Source organism: Acipenser ruthenus, chromosome 13, assembly GCF_902713425.1.
Source record: "Acipenser ruthenus chromosome 13, fAciRut3.2 maternal haplotype, whole genome shotgun sequence".
NCBI classification, from domain to species: domain Eukaryota; kingdom Metazoa; phylum Chordata; class Actinopteri; order Acipenseriformes; family Acipenseridae; genus Acipenser; species Acipenser ruthenus.
This window is the reverse complement of record NC_081201.1, coordinates 28,243,712-28,259,542: the sequence shown is the minus strand read 5'-3', so window position 1 is coordinate 28,259,542 and position 15,831 is coordinate 28,243,712. Positions and strand designations below refer to the sequence as shown.

Below are 15,831 nucleotides of genomic sequence, written 5' to 3'. Positions count from 1 at the left end.
ACAAAAGCAATGAACAGAATTAAATCACGGAAGAGCATCAGATGAATTTAATTTACAGCCTCTCCTATCTCCCTGCGTACCAACACACCCATCCACCCACTCAGTTTTGCAAGCACAGACGCCAGGTCAGATATTACCTATACTTATATCTGGGAGACTGGAGGAGGTAAGAGGCTTTGGCAGGGATTCAGAACAAATATAGGCAGTAATGTAGACAGGTTGGTTTAGGGGACAAGGATCGATAATATAAATAAAGCTTCTATTGCCTGTCACATTTCTAGAAATTGAGTTTTTGAAAAGCTCACAAGAACAGCAGAAAAAAGGAAGTGTAAACAGCTGGTTAACTCTGCAGCTTTGCAGCACAGTGACCTGCACAATGATAAATCTATTTAAATGCAGCTATAAGGAGGCAAAGTGATCAAGCAAGTGAAATATCTAAGCTCCGAAGTCATATAATTCAGATGTGCAGTCTGTGCTTTATTATCTTTGCTCTGATTTGTGAAAAACATGCCTTGCATGTCCTGGTCGATTTGCTGTCGCTTATTGCTCTGATCAGCCTTTGTCCAACGTATGGGTGATCATATGGTGGAATTAGTACTCTCTCATCCCATTTCACTGAACAGAAAGTGTATCAGCCTACTCAAAGCTTGACGTGTGTACAATTGTAAAACATTAATCAGTTTATTTAACATAATTCCAAATGCATAACACAAACAGTGATGTAAATTAGTGCTGTTGAGGAAAATAAAATCATAACACATTTCCATTCATCCTTTTTGTAAAGGCATGGCGTGGCTTAAATGGGCCTTCCAACACTGCTAAGACACATTATGGCCCTAGATTATATTTATCTAGTGGTCTACTATGCTAAAATCATAGCAATGTGTGGTAAAACATGGTAAAAGCAAGGTAAATCACACAAAAGCAAGGTAAAACAAAACAAAAACAAACTGTAAAGCACTGTGCATGCCTAGTAGAAGCATGGATAAAGGTGTCTACCAAATAAATTAATAATAATAATAATAATAATAATAATAATAATAATAATAATAATAATAATAATAATAATAATAATGGAAATTTGCCAGTGACCACGGTAAACTTATGGAAGAGATGATTTGATCAATAAATGTAAAACCAATATTTGTAAAACCAGAATCTTGTAATAACAACATTACCAGCATTTCCATATACATTTTACATGGTACTCTGTATGGTTGCTGCTGCTTTAGCGATTTTCACCTACAATAGTGGCGATAAAATAAAAAAGAAGACTGGCGACACAGTCCACTTCTACAGTAAAAAAAAAGGGTACAGAAAAAAATAACTCAGTCCCAAAAAGAGCTGTCAACCTTAAAAAATCAGCTAGAAAAAAGTGTCCCTAAGAAAACAATATGTAGCACCTACTACAGGTTACTTAGTAATGAGAGATGAATAGACTTGTGTAAAGGTCACACACTAAACCTCTTAATGTGCTGGTGTTTAGCCCTGAATGTGTTTTTTTTTTTGTTGTTGTTTTGTTTTTTGATAACCAAGAAATTCACTGTTTCTATTAAAGAGAAAGTTACATTTATGTATTGGCCTCTAAAAATAACTGGGGTCTAGAGCTGTTGGTAAAAGTGTGTCATACCAGAAACACCCTATTAGTACCAGATGTAGCATTCTGAACAGCCACAACAGTTGATGGGCAGCAGTGAGCATAACGATAGAATATTGTTAATCGCCAGCCACCTGGAACAAGATGCAGTGTTGTTGCTTTGTATTCATACCTCTGTCTGTCTGTCCTTCATGCTCAGAATCTTAAAAAAAAAAAAAAAAAGCAAATCATTGTCACACAGGCAAACTTATTCATTAGGGGGCATTCTATTTGCTAATGACATAATACCGTTGTGTATTTTAACCATAGGGTCCCTTCACTTTAGTCATTCATGAATTAAAAGGTTAGTAAAAGCATTGTCTAATTTAGTAGGCTGATGCAATGATTGCCCTAAATCAACACCACGAGCTGGTAGCACTGGCATCATTTGCTGCAGGGAATGCAATGGTTCCATTTTGGATCATTGCCTTGATTAGTTGGGGAAACAATGTAGTTTGCAATTCATTATGCTTTTTTCTGTCCTTTTTTATTTCTTTTGCCAAGTATATGTTTTCTTAAATTGAATACAAGCTAACAATGTAACAGTGCAGAATGAAATGTGTCGTCTATTAAGTATGAGATTAGTTAATACAAAGGCTTGTCGGTAATAACAATGTCCTTTCTGCAGTGACAAAGACAAAGTGCCTGCATTTGGAGTGTACGACTGGAGGAGACAAGTGACGGCTGAAGGTAGACTTTGGAGAGCATTTGAATTTAATGTCCAAGAAGAGGCAGCCTATCATTAAAAAACCCTAATTTCAGTGTCAGGTAGAGTTACAGGTAATCTATCATCTTGTCAGACTGATTTTATTTATTTTTTTCTCTGTTCAAAGTGATTCTTACTTTTTTCCAATTAAACTTGTTGCTGAAAAGGAAAAAAATGTCTTCAGCTATTAAAGGTACATTTTGCCATTTTGCCATTTTGCCATTTTGCATAGATTTTTTTTTTTGTTTCAAGTCGTTTCCAATACATTTTGTATAAACCCACAGAAGTAAGCAGCTCATCTTGTCATTATATACTGTAGGTAAGAGGTTTGATTGTGAACAAAAAAGATCTTAAGTGGCTTAGAAGCTCTTGAGGATATACAATATAAGCTTCCTACTGCATTTTGTATACATTTATACAATTATTGCCCCTTATTCACTGGACATGATCGAGGGCTGTGTAGAGGAAGAGACCTCAGTAATTGATAATAGAAGGTAAGTGCTTATAACTTAGAGAAGAGTAAGGAGATTCCCCTTGGCTCATGGAGAGGCGAGACCGAACCGTTCGGTCTCCAAGGCTGGGAAGCAACCGATACTTTCCCCAAGGGGGATCTACAGGAGAGAATGGGAAGATGACAGTGATAGTTAAATTTGGCCGGGGGTCCCCCTTGTCTCGCAGAGAACCTTCCTCACGGAGGACACATCGAGCTGCGGCTGGGCTTCTAAGGTTGGGAAATGGGCTTCACTTACCCCCAAGAGAGAGACCATTGCAGAGGAGGGCACAGTTGCAGCGGTGGAGTAGCCGAATAGAAGAGGAAGCATAGTGGGGGAAGAGGGGAGGATAGTGGAAAACAAAAAACGCAAGACAGAGAGCAAACTCAAGGCTTGGGGTTTAAATAGAGGATTAGCAGATGTTAAATGCCCATGTGTGGTGGTCTTGCTTGAATAATGAATTAGGTGTCTGAGGCCACTTCACAAGTTTTTCCCTTTTACATGGCAGAGATTTGTATTTGATCCCTGAGTTCTGCAAAGTGTACCACAAAGGCATAGAATATCTCAGCATAAAAGCCATTTATTGGTACATTTCTAAATGTTAACGGTTGTCAGCTTCCATTTTTTTTTAAAAGATCTTCTTGCACTTGGGGGATAAAATGCTTCTACAATTCTCCCTTCCCAAGATGTGCTTAGCCCTGACAGGCGGTGACAAAGATGCCTTCACCCTAGCAGCCGCAGGACCCATGTGGGAGCGGATGCTCTTTTGTCCCTGGGTATAATTTATTTCTGTGGCTAATATTCAGGGTGTAGAGAGGACATGCTCAAAGGTGTTTTATTTTACAGTGTAACCATCGAAAGGATCAGTGACCTTGTGAAGACTTTGCAGTAAAAATATAATTCATTTCAATTATTACCTGAGATCTATCTTATTTTTTCAATTACAGCGAGAGACAAGCCAATGGGGAAGCAGATTCCTAAATAAAACAACGGAGAAAAAAATGTAATTTAAAAAGGTAATGGTTGAAAGTCAAAATGTACACATGCGGGTGCCAATATACTTGTTTCACTGTATATATGTAGCTCATTTATACGTTGAGGAACACAGAATAAAAGCATGCTAACAATAGAAAATGTATTTAGTTAAGTCAATATTCAGCATCTGATAGTGATCAAAGTGTTGATGCTAGCATAGATGATCACTTCCTTCTCTGCAGTAATTGGGTGTAGAGGGGTCTCCAGAAATCATTTCCATGTTTACACGTACACTGTAATGAAGAAGGATGCAGCACATCCAGCAGCGTTTGTGTTGTGTGCAGTTTTACAGTTTTCATTTATAGATACAGGTTTTCTGTTTTGTGGTATCACAGACAAGAAGAAAATTAACCTTCAGAAGATATGGGTTTTACAAATCATGAACAATCTACTGTCCAGTACATGCAAAACTAATATGAAAATAAAATGCATATTTACACAGCATGTAATTTATAAATACCCTGTTAACACTTTTTAAAAGCTTACTGACTGTGGTATGTAATATTCTTCAAAAAACAACTTAAAAGATCATATTCTTTTGAGTAAAATACCATTGTCCAGTTTTGTAAAATAATACTGAAATTCTGCACAAAGTATTAACATGGGAGGTTTTACATTAAATACTGTATAATGTAACGTGAACTAGCTGTGGCCCAAAAGTAACATTATGATATGATATGTGTTTTTGCAGAATATCATCTAACGCCTGTTTTGGAGCGAAACCCAGTTTGAAGAACCTTCAGTTTCAATGTATAAACTATAAAATCCAGATTTTTCAGGAATAAAAACATGTAGTTTTTATTCCTTTTCTACAACTGTAACTATACCTAGTTGAATGCAATACAGACATTGCATCCCATCAGTGAGGGCTTGATCAAGTACTTAGACAGCAACATGTTGCATTAAATAGACGTTATGGAGTGAAAAAAAAACTTCAGGTCATAGAAAATAGAGTGTGAAAGAAGAAATACATTTTTAGATTGTTTCCTTTAGTATTTCTAAATGTGTGATGTGTTGGCAAAATTGTAGCATTAAGTGCATGGACACAAACAAATATAACTTAGAGTAGCAATTATACTTCACGATTTGGTCAGGCCATAGGCCCTTTCTCTCAAATGATAGGACAGTAAACCACTCTCATAATACTTTGTGCAAGGACAGCAAAAAGGTGGAAAAAACAGAGAGCTGATTAACAAGATCTTTCCCAGCATGCTGTGCTATGACAAATGACTGACTTGGAACAATATCTAAGGCGATCAGGATAAAGTACCAACCATTTCAAGGCTCAGCAAAATTCAAATTCTAATTAGACTTCTCACCACATTCCAAATAAAAATTGTTCCCCTGGTATTTCGCCCTATCAGGTGTCTCTCTCTGATCGCTGAAACAAAACGAATAAAGAAAATGATTAAAGTGATAACAAAGGCATAAAATTTAAATTATTGCAGCATCACATCTGGGATCTGTATGTCACTACGCTGCCATTTTTGCCCTCCCGCTCGGCACTCCATTCTTTCTGCATGAGGGCAACTGCAGAACAGAGGAGAAGGAAGGAGAGAGAAAGTGAAAAAAAGAGTATGAAATTAAAAGGTAGAAAGCGAGAACGCAAATAGGCTTTCAGCTTTAACGTTATTAATGACTCTTCAAAAATCTCCGACTTTTCCAATCTCTCTGAGAAGCGCTTGAAGGAGCTTGCAGATGAAGCTGACCTTCAAAATGTTCTTTGGTCTTTAGTTAAGAAATTCACTCGCCATTATGGCATCATTAGGGAAACAAGGATAAAATTACTCCATGGTTAATGACCTATAGGATCTCCCACCAAAATTTGTTTCAGATCTAATAAAACTACGCTTAACACACTCGAATGAATTATGAAGACTGTTACGCGGGGTATTAAAATGGGAAAAATAGATTTTCTGAAGCTAGGAGGACTGGACTTTTCAAATCAGATAGTAGAATGGAATTTTCTGGGCAATAAATTCTACCATGTCTCAATTTCATTTTTTTCACCCTGAAATTCTGAAGCTGTGATTGAATCTCTTAAGTGTATGGCCTCGAATGTTCATTGCCACCAGCATGCCCCCTCCCTCCCCTAAAAAAAAATAAATAAAAAATAAACTAATAAATAATAAAAATAAAATAATGTGGTTGTTTTTAGAGAGGTACCTGGGGAATTTTTAGCATATAAAAACACATTAGAAAATTCTGGAAAGAGAGCACAGTGTAATTAACAAGATCTGTGTTAGTTAGGATGATAATTTACCATTAAGACCTTTATGAAATTGGATTTTGCATTTACATTTACTCAGCATGCTGCCCAGATTAACGGGTGCCAGGGTAGTAATTAGCGTAACGCGTCACAGGACAGAGAAAGCAGGCAAGAAGCTGTTAGGGAGGAAAAATGAAGCTGCAGGCTACTGGGCCTCCTAACAGATATACTCACACACACACACACACACACACACACACACACACACTCATACAGAGAAAACTGCATAGCCTTCAGTCATACACAGGGTGAGCCCAGCTACTGTATTCTAATATTGGTAGCAGCCCTATTATGAAATATTGCTTAAAAGAACAGAAAAGTAGAGAGTTTAGGTTAGCAAAGGATAGTAAGTGGCACAGAGAGGTGGTTTGTGAGGTAATGGCATTTTGCTCTCTTTAAACTTTAATCTTTCCTATTAATTCCCTGCAACTGGAGAATGTATGAGAGTTAATGTTCCATGAACGTGTTTCTCACTCTGCAATCTCTTCAAGCTAATTACCTTCAGGTGCTAAATGGAGGGAAATTGCAATCCATTTGGATGAGAAAAATTTCACCTCCCGGTCCCTAGTGAAACATTATTTTTTTTCCCTGTGCATTGAAAAAAATAAAATCTCACCACTCAGGTCTCTCACAAGTGAGTTTGTTCAAAGGTAAACAGTTGCCATAAAGCTTCCGTTTCTCTTCTCGCCAATGCACCATGAAATAGGAAACTGGCAGGCTCCTGCATTCAGCACTCTTCTTACCTTTTGAGGTCAGTCAGAGGTCAACAGGTGCTGCTCCTGACAAGGGGAATGCTTAACAGATGTTTGATTGACATGAATCATTTAAAGTGCACATTAAAAACTTATGATGTGAAAGAAAATACATTCTGTTATCCTAGAAGAGGCAAAACATCCCCTTGTAGGGTGAAAAAAATGGTCAAATCCAAAACATAACTTTTATAGCAAATAAATAAATAAATTAATCAATTATAATAATAATGGTTATGCTTACTTGCTTGGTTAAAAGTAATTAATACAACAGGATAACATTTGAAACCTTATTAATAATTCTTAATTGTTGATTAACTAACTGGATCAAAAGAACGATATGAATGTTATGGTCAAACTTTCAGTCATTAACCTAATGGCTTTTTACAGTAAAAAGTGTGTTAAAAGTATGTCATCTGCAGCAAGACACATGACTTGTCTTTTATAATATGGCACCTTTAATTATTGTGAGCAACAGCATAGGAAATGAGAACTAGCATATGTCGATGTGAGCGCGCTAACAAGAAACTGTCAGTATCAGATATCTGCATACCTTTCAAGCAATAAAAGCCCCTTTTGTAGGTACATATATGTAACTATTTCACATAGCATTGTATGGGATATAGTACAGTGCTGGTGCAAAGTGAAGCACAGTGGTAAAAGAGCATGTTGGCCTGAATTCCATAAACACAAGATAGTCACCTATACCTGAGGTCCCACATGAGGAATAAAAGCACAATAACAGCACTGAAGAGATTTTTGATGAATCCTAATCCTACTTTCCACCTATTTTTGTTTCACTTGATATCTTTCCCATAGAGTTCATTAGGTCTTCGGCAAGAGTCAAGAAGATACACATATAAGGGAAGTTAAAAAGGCCAGCTGGGGTGGGTGGGCCACATTGTGATCACTCACCTTCATCCTTAATTTGTAGTCATTATCCTTATGAACATCTGAAGATCAAAAACAAGGAGAAATGCAGTGTGGCTGTGGTTTTTATGTGTGTACGTGTTTGGAGGGGGGGAGGGTGTAGTTTGCTAAAACTATGCATATTACATTTAATCACAAGGTTATATTTTAACATGGTTAGGTCTGTGCAAATCAGAATTATAATGTTAGATTTGTCATAGCCGTTGTTGCAGGGTTGAATAGGAATAACAATGCATAGTACATCGATCCTTGTTTCTGTAATGGTATTAGTGTAGTATGTGTCTGATATGATACAAGCCACTCTTCTCTGAGCGCACATAAACCATAACTGAAAAATAACCCCCACATAGGCAATAAGGAAATGTATCATAGCTCTGGATCCCATAGAGCCGTCCATGTTAAACAATGCAAATGTTTCCCTTTGCTTATTTTCACATTCAGAACCAAACAGTAGTCTTCTTTCTTGTTTTTTTTTTTTTTTTACATTTGTAGCAGAAAATGATGTTGGGTAACACAGTGGCCGCCATTCCTCAGTGTCTCAACTGAATTTTGTGGTGGCGCTCTCAATTATCCAATCATTTAAAGTGGAGCTTAGACGCTGGAAGTGTAGACCCAGTGTAGGCGTATTGGTGTTAACGCAATACATAATCCTCACCATGCTAGCTGGGTTTTAAAAAAATTGTAACACAATATACATTTGCCATTGCCAACAAAGTGAATGGATCCCCCAAATCTCTGGCCAGTGTCCTGAACTCTAATGTCAACCTCGAAAGATTTCTGAATTCATGTGAGATACGTGTAGGACTATTATACCTATATATTTTTTCTAATACTCAGTTAGTTGCATATTTTTTAATGTTGTTGTTATAACATCTTCATATAACACAATTATATATGTATTATTACTTATTTATTGTGGCTATTAAAACTAAAGTTTATTATAACTAGGGCTTGATTTTTTTTTTTTTTTTAGTTCAGTTTTTATTATTATTTGGCAAAATCGGTTATTAAAAATAAACACCACTCAAACGCATCAATTTTCAGTTTCTATAATAAATTGCATGTACGTTTCACTAATACATATACAAAGGTTAATTTACTGTGTTGAAGTGAGGATGTCCACATTTAGGATTCAGGCAATGTAGAACCTTGGATGCACTTTGAATCCAATAATTGTGAGAAGTAACAGATTTCGTTTCATGCCGCATTACCGCCCGTGTATCTAACACTATAGAGTTTTTTTCAGCCAACCCCAGTAACTAGTCACTCTAACAAGTATATTCTTTTACGTAAGTCTACAAAAATGGCTGATTGGTCAGTAGCAATATCTTTGCACACTGCGCACCTGTGAAAGCCATTTTCTTTATGTAGAAAGAGAGTAGTGCATGATTGACATTATTTAAAATATATTGCCAAAACCTAGGTTTATCTGTTAAAAAATAAAAAATAAAAACATTTTCTAAATAAGTCTTGTTTCTAAGTAGGGTGTTTTTTCAGTTATTATCGGTAAAAACCGAAAACTTCAAGCCCTAATTATAACTGTTGACCTTTCCTAAATTTTTGATGTTGGGAGAATACAGTAAAATATAGCTGACAATTGTTTTACGCATATCCTGGCATTTGCAATACATCTTTCGCAATGCATGCAAGACCTAATAATGTGTGACATTCATACGAAACAAGAGCATTTCAAGACAAGACTGCCATAAAAAAGACAACTGCTGAAAGTAATAGATTTTTTGAACATACAAAAACAAGACATGGCTAAGTGTTTTCTAAATTGTGCTTATTTTATTTTATAGATCTTTCTTAGCATTTAGAGGTGTTCTCTTGGAAGTGTATAGCTATGGACAAAAGTTTTGCATCACCCTATAGAATTAACTAATTTAAAGCCAAATGAAACCTGCTGTGAATAATGTTAATTTAACATATTGAATTGCATACAGCTTTGGAATTTTCCATATACTTAACTAAAAACTGACAAAAATAAAAACAAATGTGACATTTCAAAATCTAACATGAAATAATGTACTACTATTATGGCTTCCAGTAGTTTTGCGATATCATTTTCTAGTTTTTTTGATTACATGATGTATATACAGTGCTCCCTCGCTATAAGGCTCTCGGTTATAACTCGCCTCAGATATAACGCTCCTACAGCATGTCCCCAAATTCCCTATACTAGTGATTCATGCAATATTTCTACAGTAAATACAGTACTGGTGTTGTTCAAACTATAAACAACTTCTCAGTCTAACTTCCGTTTCTGTCTCTCCCTTTTGATACAAGATTTTTTTTTTTAACTATGTCTCAATCCCAAAATTCTATGGTGTTTGTTTATTTCTTAATAAAATTAGATAATCAACACATAACACAGGGCATGTTGACCTACTTTGCTCACACCAGCTTCTTAAGAAGAAGTTGCATCAGTATTCCTCAGATTTTCTAGCTATCCCTCTGGTGGACTTAATAAGAGTTTGCTAGGGAGTGTATGTATTACTTACTACCTGTGAAATTACATAACTGCTCTTATTTTTGGATATTTTCTTTTAAAATGAAACATTAAGAATAACTCCTGAAATTATTTTAGCATCTGTTCTTTTCAGTATTTATGTATTAAGCAGTGTTCTATTCTTTATTATACCAATTACGAATGAGACATTGATTGGTAATATACAGTACAACAAACTAAAACTAAAGTATGTACAGTTTTAATCACCTAGGCAAATCTAATGTGTTTATTTATTTTGTTGATGGCTCCAAGAAAAGTGCAGCTGTTTTTCTTCACAGTGTTTGCCAGTGTAATACCTGAAACTTGAGGCTTTTGCAATGCTAAAAATAACAGGTGGTTTGCCAGCTGGGCTTCCTGAAGCAGTAAAGTCTGATACATATCTTACACAGTACTAAAAACCCGAGTGACGTCTCAGCTCAAACATACTACTGCTGGTAAAAGAAGTGTCAATGCTCAGTAAAATTAAGCAAGAACTGGAGCTAAAAAGCAAATTTGGGTTTGGACAAACTAAAACATGCCTACTACTTCATTTACAAAATTACTTGAGCTCCGAGAATAGAAAAAACAATACCAAAGTGGGCTGACCTGAAGATATAAGAACTTGCATTCAACTTTTTAAATAAGAGCCAAAAAAATATATTTTCCAACAAATTAGAAAACAATTAATTTTGAAACAGTCTGAAACAATTAACAACAGAGGCCTAATTTGTATTTAGTACAGATTGATCTTCCCTGTCTTTGTTTCAGTAATTTCAGATGCAAGGCCCAGATATGCACTCATTCAAAGCGCACAGGCACAGCCAATAAGAATGTCCGATTCCCATAGTGCAATGGTGTAAATTAGTCCACCCTCACTGTGCTCTAAATAAACCCCCAACTGTTTGCTTGTGAAAGCTGCTCCAAATGTTTTTGAGATTTAATTATCTTTTTTCAACCTTCTTTCTACCTTCAGGGATTGTCCTCGGGAGTGGGCTAAAAGAATAAGTTAAAAGAGCAGTGGGGATGAGAGCCAGCTCGCTGGGTGCATGGAGGGCTAGTTTGTCCTCTGTTTGATGTAGATGACACAGCAGGAAATTAAAGATGAAAGAGAATAGAAGCTACTAAGAAAAGGAAAACAGATTAATTTCTTCCTGACACATATCCGGTTAGTATATGAAGAAGCCGTTTTTGTTTGTTTTTTAACTAAAGACCGTCACAGATTTCTCACATAGTAACTTATTATAAATCACAAAAATGAAGATTGTGCTCAGGAACTGCTATTAACATAAAAACTTTTTTATTTTTATTTATTAACTGTAACTATATAATTGTACACAGAATAATAAGTACTGGAAATTTGAGAAATGAATAGCTGTGGATGATTGATTTCCTATACATGGTTTATAAATTATAATTAAAAGCAAAAATGTGAATGGTTTAAAGCAAGCACAATTTTATCCCACAGGTCCCCCAAACTTTCACCTTCATTTGTCACTTTGAAATCCAATAGATTCACCCGTTTTAGGAAATTCATCCAAATGCAACTGACCTCAATATGATATAATCTGTAAACATCTTCAAGGAAAGCTAACAATCACTTTTTCCAAGGAAAACTATTGTGAGAGTGTAAATTACATTCAGAAAAATATGGAAGCACTGACAAACTACATAGATGGCCACTTATAATAGTATATGCATTGAATTTAGTTTGTTTCCTATTGTCTTTGTCTGACAGATATCTGCATAAGCCCCATTATAGTAATATACTGTTGTACTAGTAAAAAGAAAAACTGGTACCCTGTCACAGTCTCATAGCTCACATACAACCCAACTGATTTTTTTTCTAAATGTAGCTAAGCAATTGGTTCTTTTGTGTCAGTTAACATGTTTAGATTAACTTTAACTGGGTTGTAAATCACAGAACAATTTGAACCCTTTAAGTTTTTTTCTCCTTGGTTATGTTGATTCAATCTGTGAAATTATTTAATAGTATTGTCAAAAACTCAAATATAAGATCATGTTTTAATCAAATGTCATAAAAAAAAAGCAGCAGCAATGGACAACTGAAAATGTCTAGCTGTATAAGGTACAGTTATCATTTACTTCCTTGCTGTACTTCCCCTTCTTTTAATCTGTCTGTCTGTATGCAGCTTTATAATGTTTTATGCTGCTTGAAAAGTTTAGTTTACACGCACAAACAGATATAATGATAAGGTTGTAGTTTGGAATGTGTCTTGGTCACCAGCCACCACTATTCCTTCATGAAATAATAATATAGCACACATATAAGGAATTGGGTCAATTTAGTTCTTGTTGCAAGCTGACTGTGTTCTTTGATGCTTCTTTAAAATCCTTTCCAAGCTAAAATCTGTATGAGTCTTTTTAGCAGAATAATCCATCACAAAACATTAAACTACAGTACTGTTTTTTATTTTGTGATTTGGCATTAAATCATGTCAGGATTTGATAAACAAAAGTAGATTGCTTGGTATGATGAAGAATAATTTTATTTTTTTTCCCCACACATATTTCATCTAGGTAATAATAAATGAATTAGTAGCTAGGAGTACTGAAAACATCCCATATCTTGTATAAACACTGTGAATGACACAACGAGTCTCCCACTTTGTACAGGAATCCCCCACTATTAACACCCCCACAGAATACTTTAGGAAGACTTTGACAAACACAAGCAATCTAGAGAAAACTTCAAAAGAAAAAGTCCAATAAAAAACAGTAAGCATTTTATTATTCTTAGATCATCTTTCCAGTATTTCAGGAACTAGCAGCTATGTAAGTGCCAGCAAAAGTGATTACATAAATACAGAATTACTACTCTATTCGGAAAGCTAATATTGTGAATAGAAAGTGACATTACTGTGTAATAAAAATAATAATAATAATGATAATAATAATAATGATAATAATAATAATAATAATAATAATAATACTGTAGGCATTAAACATGAACTTGTAATGCGACAGTAAACAAAAATGTTATATTTGCTTTCAAGTTTTTTAGGTTTTTCACCGAATAAATGATGGACAATTAGGTCATTTTCTACTTTCTACTGTACGAAATATTCACATAATGTATCGCAGGTTGATTCCTTTGAACACATGGAAAACATTAAAAAGGTTCAAGAGCTATTAAGTAATTTTCATAAAACTTTTGTTGCTGCTGGGTTTCTTTTATCTCTTTCACACAGCTCTATTTCTGGGGCAGAAGTTTGGGGATGCAGTCTTGTTGGATATGCACTGCTGCATTATACTTATTACTGAAGCAAATCGTTTTAAAAGAAAATGGACCAATGGAAGCATTCAGATTCATAATTACACTGTAATGAGCCAACCGGCTTTTTTATTTATTTTTAAATAAGAGAATAATTATTTCCAGAAACAATTTGTATACTGTTTTCTGATGTCAAAGCTTAACTTGAATTTCAAAGCGTTCAAACTTATGTTAGAGAACACTTTTTATTATTATTATTATTATTATTATTATTATTATTATTATTATTATTATTTTTTTTTTTTTTCGTTATACTTTTTTCTTGTCCCATTATCTTTATTAACCGTTTCCAAAACTGTTTAAAACAAAAACCAATGCAAAAAAATTAAATATGTGAAATGTGATGCGTAACCAAACCAGTGCGCGATTCGTTTTTTATCCAATAACCTAGGAAATTAGTTTATAGTTAAACAAAGTAAAAGAACATTTATAGTTTTGTGCAATATAAAAAGTAGGTGGCTTTGGCAGGTGGATCTGCCAAACTGCAGCTTTTCTCGTCCCTGATAACACAGGTAATTGCATTTCCAGAAGAGCGGGACCAGATCATATATGCCGTGGACAGATACTGCTGGCACACTAGCCCCTTCTGTTGGAAAATTTCATTTTTTCCACAAGGAAGCCATGAATGCTAAGGCCGAATCCAAATCCGTTTTTCCGCACTTTATCAAAGTGCGGCCCACCAAGTGGGGAGATGGCGGTAATTCATTCAGCTGAGACTCACCACTCTAATCCAATTTACAGCCTCCCCCAGCAAGAGATAATTACAAGTCTTAAACCAGTAAGTAGAGAGAGAGAAAAAAAAACTTCTATCATACTGAAACTGTGCTCCAGGCCCCGGGAATATCGACTAAGGGATTTCTGCTGGGAGAACTCAAGCTAAGGCATTGTTAAAAACTAAGAAAGTGTGTTAACTAATGAGGCAAAGTGAATCTTAAGGCAAATGGAGACCCATAGCAGAGGATTATGACATAGGCATGGCAATGTTTGTAGACTGATATACTGATGCATCCCTACCTAAACTTGTGTTTAAAATGTAAAAATGTACCCTTACTCATATTTCTCAAAATGCTGCTGGACTTACACATCCCATCGAGAAATTTAAAATGACAGTGTCAGCTGTGTTTGCATTAAATTATCCTTGGTCATAAATTATAAAATATATAAGGAACTGTTAAACATTTTTCCTCTCACTGATGAGATATCAGAACCATTGTGTTAAATCAGTTTCTGTGTTTTGATCAATAAAATGCTGCATTCTGAATTTCTGAATAATTTCCCAGTACTAGTATGCATTGTGTATTTTAGTTTCACATGTAAATATGGCTTTACACTGTTAAAAAGCTTTAAATCATAGCAGTGTAAACACAAAACTGTTAAACTTGCTGTAAGTTTGTAAATCTGTAAAAAATGCACCAAAACAAATCAGATCAATTAGCAAGTTTACACAGAATTACATTATTTTTTACGGGTAAATGCTGGATTTTCATATATTTTTCATACAAAGCCAACAAAAAACTGTAAAATATGTTACTTGCAACTCAATAATGGAGCATTTGTTAAACATATTATATCATTACCGCATTTAATAGTGTTTAGTAAAACCTGTGTAACCTGACATCGCATGGGACCAGAAAAGTGTGCCGAATACACTGTGCTGGTTTATAGATAGCTACTGTAAAATCTAATACTGTATCTAGAAAAGAGATACAGGACAAACAATCTGAAAACGCACAGAATGTAGATTTAATCTGCCCCCCAAGTACATTCAAATAAAAAATAATCAGTACCATGTTTTCTTTTTATTCTATAGCTGAAAACGTGTTATACTCTGAACCAAGTGATCTGCTGTCCAAAATTGCAATTATATCTCATGTTCTCGACTATGTAGTAAAAATGTATTAAAAATTAACCTTTTGAAAGCAATCATTGCTTATAGCTTCAGCTTTCAGAGCTTGTATTCTATGTATATTGTTATACTATTTATTGATTTTGCTTTCAGATGATGGTGGTGGTACAAATTAAGAAAAAGTAGGTATGTTTTGTCATTCAGTTAGCGATAGACTATAGGGTATCGCAAACATGTTTTTTTTTTACCGGTTTAATTTGTACATCTAAAACCAGTTATCTCTGTAAACAGGGCTTGTACCCTTGGCAGCAGCCATTGGCCGTTGCTTTTGTTTATGATTGATATATATGCATGGATAAGAGCACAAACAAAAGTATGCAATGTTA

At 35.0% G+C, this 15,831-nt stretch overlaps 1 long non-coding RNA gene across 2 annotated transcripts in view; it reads right to left on the bottom strand.

Moving 5' to 3' along the window:
• Positions 1-672: 672 nt before the first annotated feature.
• The window catches only part of LOC131696869 (uncharacterized), a 56,076-nt gene continuing 40,917 nt past the window's right edge, over positions 673-15,831 (bottom strand). The window contains exons 4-6 of one of the 2 annotated variants that reach the window (XR_009306755.1): positions 5,188-5,249; positions 3,751-3,810; positions 673-1,799 (exon numbers count right to left, since the gene is read on the bottom strand). This is a non-coding gene — a long non-coding RNA (uncharacterized LOC131696869). The remainder of the gene's footprint in view (positions 1,800-3,750; positions 3,811-5,187; positions 5,250-15,831) is intronic. The other variant, XR_009306756.1, reaches the window with a different exon arrangement.